The 5,966-nt window shown below is 35.7% G+C and overlaps 1 non-coding gene across 1 annotated transcript; it reads left to right on the forward strand.

Moving 5' to 3' along the window:
* The first annotated feature begins 2,690 nt into the window (after positions 1-2,690).
* On the forward strand, positions 2,691-2,764 carry TRNAI-AAU. Its single transcript has one exon. It is a non-coding gene; the product is annotated as a tRNA-Ile (tRNA).
* Positions 2,765-5,966: the final 3,202 nt, after the last annotated feature.

The following is a 5,966-nucleotide window of genomic DNA, read 5'->3' on the forward strand; positions in this document are numbered from 1 at the left end:
TGGTGAACTCGTGTTGCTGGTAGTTTGGGTTCGATCCCCAACAACGGTAGTTTGAAACGAAAGTCGACTAAAAAATTGTTTATGAAATCTTGAGTTTGATCCGGAACAATAACAAGTTTAATCATGTTTTGACAATTTTAGTAGGATTCAAAATTGGATTATTTTTTGTAACGAAGATTGATAAAACCTGGTGTTGACAAATATTATATTTTTCGAAAGTCGTCGTTGTAGAGTTGTGAGTACTCCAGCGAGTTTGATCTCCCGCATAGACAACTTTTAATTTTCTTTTGAATTCAAAATTCGGTAGTGGTGAACCGGATGATTTGGGTTTGTTCCCCAACAACAAAATTCAAGATTGGATTCCTTTTTCTCTCGTGTGTTAACAAATAAAATATTTTTTAGAGGTCAATGTAATACAGTAGTGAGTATTCCCGCTTGTCACTCGAGAAACCTGAGTTTGAACCCCGACAATAATAAGTTTAATTTTCTTTTGATAATTTCACCGGATTAGTAATTGAATTACTTGTTCCAAATCTTCGATTGATAAAATCTAGATCGTTGACAATGGATCGCTTTTTCTAAAGACGATTGGTAAAATCTTGAGCGTTAACAAATAATTCATTATTTATGAGTTGTTGTAGTACAGTGGTGAGTATCCTTGTCTGTTATGCAGAAGACCTGGGTTTGATCCTAGACAATTTGTATTTTAGTTTGTTTCTTTGTGTAGTTTTAACGAAACTCAAAATTGGACGAGGTGAACCTGTCATGCCGGTAATTTGTGTTCGATCCCCAACAACGGTAGTTTGAAAAGAAAGTCGGCTAAAAAACAGTTTATGAAATCTTGTGTGTTAGGTATTTCTGCTAGTCACTTGAGTGACCTAAGTTTGATCCCGAACAATAACAAGTTTAATTATGTTTTGACAATTTTAGTAGGATTCAAAATTGGATTACATTTTGTAACGGTAAAACCAGGTGTGTTGACAAATATTATATTTTTCGAAAGTCGTTGTTGTAGGGTGGTGAGTACTCCAGCGAGTTTGATCACCCACATAGACAATTTTTAATTTTCTTTTGAACTCAAAATTCGGTAGTGGTGAACCGGATGATTTAGGTTTGTTCCCCAACAACGAAATTCAGGATTGGATTCCTTTTTCTCTCGTGTGTTAACAAATAATATATTTTTCAGAGGTCGATGTAATACAGTAGTGAGTATTCCCGCCTGTAACTCTAGAGACTTGAGTTTGAACCCCGACAATAATAAGTTTAATTTTCTTTTGAAAATTTTCACCGAATTTGAAATTGGATTACTTGTTCCGAATCTTCGATTGATAATACAGCGGTGTAATACAGCGGTAAACTTGTCATGCCGGTAGTTTGGGTTCGATCTCGATCCCCAACAATGATCGTTTGAAAAGAAAGTCGGCTAAAAAATTGTTTATGAAATCTTGTGTGTTAACATATAATATGTTTTCAGAGGTCGTTGTAGTAGTACAGTGGTGAGTATTTCCGCTTGTCACTCGAGTTATTATGTTCCAAAGGCTGTTGTAATACAAGGGCGAGCATTCCTGCTTGTCACTCGAGTGACATGAGTTTGATCCCGAACAATAACAAGTTTATTCTTATTTTGATAATTTTAGTCGCATTCAAAATTGGATTACTTTTTGTAACGTACATTGATAAAATTTGATGTGTTAACAAATATTATATGGGAGTTACTGTTGGTATCAGAACCGACACGAGGTAGTGTACTAGTGAGAACGGATAACAGTGAATGTTGGAATGACCATAAAAGTTAAGATAGGGCAATATCTATTGACTTTCATTTAGTACTTGATAGATGATCATGAGATCTCACATTGGTTGTAGAGGGAAATGACAGTAGGGCCACTTGGTTGGCCTATGCCGAAGCTACTACAACCATTTGACGTTAGCTTAATGCTACTCTCTAAATTTTAATTTTGCCTAAACTCAATTGAATGGATTTGGAGCTACCGATTTATAATGTGCATAAAACCTATGGCCTAGGTCGCAGGTTTGACACCTGCATGGTCTAATTTTATTAATTCTTAATAATAGCTTTTCATGATACCAGGTCGCAGGTTTGACACCTGCATGGTCTAATTTTATTAATTCTTAATAATAGCTTTTCATGATACCTAGTTACGACACAAAAAACTTTAAAAGATAATGACTTCAAGTTTTCATTTATTAAGCATAAAATTTTGTAATCGAAACTCGATTGACTTGATTAGGAGCTATCGATCTACAATGTGCATAAAGCCTATGGCCTATTAGATTAGTTGGTTAGAGTGTTGAACAAACTTTAAAAATAATGACTTGAAGTTTTATGTTTATTATGCATAAAATTATGTAACCTAAGCTCACAGGATTAGGAGCTACCGATCTACCTGGCTTATTCAATTGGTTAGAGAGTCGTACTAGGAATGCGGAGGTCGCAAGTACGACACCTGCATTTGCCAATTTCATTAATTATACAAACTTTAAAGATAATGACTTGAAGTTTTAAGTGTATTATGCATAAAATTATATAACCTAAACTCACTAGATTGGGAGCTATTGATCTACAATGTGTATAAAACCTTGAAGTTTTAAGTGTATTATGCATAAAATTATATAACCTAAACTCACTAGATTGGGAGCTATTGATCTACAATGTGTATAAAACCTATGGCCTATTAGCTTAGTTGGTTAGAGCGTCGTGCTAATAACGTGAAGGTTGCAGGTTCGACACCTGCATGGGCTAATGGTAATATATCTTTCCATGATATATGGGGTTACCTAAACTCACTGGATTAGTAGCTATTGATCTTACAATATATGCATAAAACTTATGGCCTATAAAGGTTAGAGCATCGTGCTAATAATGTATTATTATTAGGAGCTATATTGATCTACCTGTTATCTATGCATAAAACCTATGTTCTATTAGCTCAATTATTGGTCATAGGATCAACACCGGCATGGGCCATATTCATTAATTTGAATTAAATTTGTTAGGTATAAAATTATGTAACCTAAAAAGTTGGGGAGTGAGAGCAAGAAACCGAGACCCGCAAGGTAACCTTTTCCTAGCGGATTCTTTGTTGCAACTCTACTCGATATGCGACACGCGGTAGCTCTTTCGACCCGCGTCCATGTCTGACCCAGTTTACCTTGAAGGATGTTCAACCTAATTCGCATGGTGCCATGCGTCAACGTAAGGAATTTTACTTGCCAGCGCCACCTCTGGATTCGAACCCACAACTCATCAGTGGCTGACCTGTTGGGTTTTATGTCCTAAAACTCATAGTTTGTAAACAAAAACATATTCTATTTTCAATAACATTATTATTGATGTTTATTCAGTAAAGATTATTATTGAATAAAGTGAATTTTACGATTATTAATCTAAATCCAATAAACTAAGAACACTCTAACTATAGTATGATTACTTGAACTATATGTAGAGACATAAGAGTGGATCAAGTTCAAGTATATAGTCAAAATGATCTATAGTACAGGGATAAGGCTGAGTATCTTATCCTGGGGACACTATGGATGCGGCCCACTTTTGTATATTACGTAAACAATGTGATCACTAAATTGTATATGCGGAGACATGTGAGTGGGGGTGTCTTATGCAATGAGTATTGCATAAGATCGAACCATGAAGAAAATCACTCTCACTTTATAATGTCGTTTACTGTTGAGACTGATTTTCTTTTCATTCGATGACCTAGGTAACTCGATCTTAATCCTAAGCTAATAATGAACTCCTGATTCTTTGGAATTAACCTTAGATTTGCATAGGTGAGAGTGGCTCGAGTTTGCTGACTCAATAGGCCTCCCATTTCAAGGGTAAGAGTGGGTGAATAGCTAGGGACGTGGGGTGCAAGATGGAATTCACTCTTACCAACTTTTAGGGATAGAAGAGGCGTAGTTCCCTTAAGTACTGACTACAGGTCTTGAACAAGAGGCCATAGCCTCTCATTGGCCTGAGAGGGATTCAGTTTACTGGTTCGACCACAAATCAATTGTTCATTAGAGGATCAGTGGAACATAAGAAACAAGAAGTAACTTCAAGGGAAAAACGATAAATTGACCCAGCTCTAGTTACGAACAACCTGTGAAGGATCGACTTACTAATCATGGTTATATCAAATGGATAGAAATATATCTATAGTGAGGGGAGTGCAACTACTAGGCTACAGTGAAGTGTCCTAGAAGTAAATGAATGTTGGTTAACAAGGTCAATGAGTTGAACCAGTTAATCTTGGATCGTTAGAGCCTATGATCTATAGGTCCATTAGGTCCCTCTGCTAGCTAATATCGAACTAAACCACAGAACAGTGTGACGAGTGAGCTTGAAGTGTTCGAATTCAAATTAGGGAATATGCGCTACATATATACGATATATTTAACCGCATTTTTATTTTATTTACGAATTAAACAAAAAGAGAGAATATGAGATATTTAAATAAGATTTAAATATTTTAATCAAATATGTGTCGGAATTGATTGAGATTGGCATTTGAATTAATATTAAATATTAATTAAATAGTTTAATTAATCATTTAATATTACTTTAATTTGAAATTAATTATTCAAATTAATTTTTGAATTAAAATGAAAAAGTCAAAATGTTTTTCATGTTTGAGTTGGTGGTATTTTGAGGTATCAAAATTTGGTTTAACCAAACTTGCATGCTTGCCAAATAAACCCCACAAATTTGAGTGGAATTTTGAGTGTCAAAATTTGGTGATCTCAAATTTGGTTGAACATGCTAACATGACTCTATAAATAGAGTAATCAAGGTACATGGAACTTCTCCCTTGAAAAAACCTGAAGCAAAACTCTCCCAAACTCTCTCTTTATATATACTAAATCCCTCCCAAGTTTAGTCACTCGCCAGATTTAACAATCTCGTTCTAAGGTCGGAGAATAGTGAAAAAGACACTAGTGGTGGTTTGAAACCGGTTCGTGAGGAAAAAGGATTTTGAACTACAAAGGTTAGTACTCAAAGACCTTGAGTTTTAATACTTATGAACATGCTAGTTATTTACTATAATTGATGTTTAAGAGTGCCTAAGATCCAAATTGCTTATACATGTGTTATATTAACTCCATCATGACCAACCCAAGCACGCCACGTGGCAACACCGGGATGTGCATCCTCTTCCCTCAACCACATTCGTACGGGGGCATGGAGCATCTTTCCGACGAGTGGAAGTACGTGCTGCACAATGATGGTTAGTTTTCATCTCGTTTGACTTTTGTTTGCTTGATTTTTATCCCGATTTTAATTGAAACCATATTTTTATGTGAATTAGGACCTATTAATATAATAAGCCTAGCTATTTACCATGACCCAATAATATGATAAACATAGGGATTTGTGGTTAGAAGTGACAAGTCACTAAGTCTAGACCTAACCTTTTTCCTATGAGCCTATTAGATCACATCGACAAATGAAGTACTTTAAGAGTATTCTTAGGCTACAAGTTGTGTGAACAATATCTATTACTTCATAGGAAAACCAAAGATTCCTGATCAATTCTCGTTGTTCCTAGCCGTTTCTCATGGAAAATATGTTCCCACATCATACAGACCATTAGCTGCATGGTAAAGGAGGGGGTGCACCCCCCAATAAGGGGGACTATCATGGGCCTAAGATGTACTTAGCACACCCTATATAAGATACCATATAGTCTCAGGATGTCATGGAGAGGTAGCGCTTCATAGAGAGACACCACTCATTACAGCTTGGCATAAGGAACTCTTAGAGTTTAAATGAAAGGATGAAGAACCAAAGAGCCTCAAGGATCTAAGACTAGAATCAAACATCCTAGAGCCAAAGAGAAGTCCGTAGAAATATGTTAAAGATGCAATAAGAGCATACAAGTAAGTGGCTTATGAGTATAATATTTATACTCGTCCCAGTTTTCCAATTTTTTTCAAGTGTTCGC

This window comes from Cucurbita maxima, unplaced genomic scaffold (assembly GCF_002738345.1).
Source record: "Cucurbita maxima cultivar Rimu unplaced genomic scaffold, Cmax_1.0 Cma_Scf00015, whole genome shotgun sequence".
NCBI classification, from domain to species: Eukaryota; Viridiplantae; Streptophyta; class Magnoliopsida; order Cucurbitales; family Cucurbitaceae; genus Cucurbita; species Cucurbita maxima.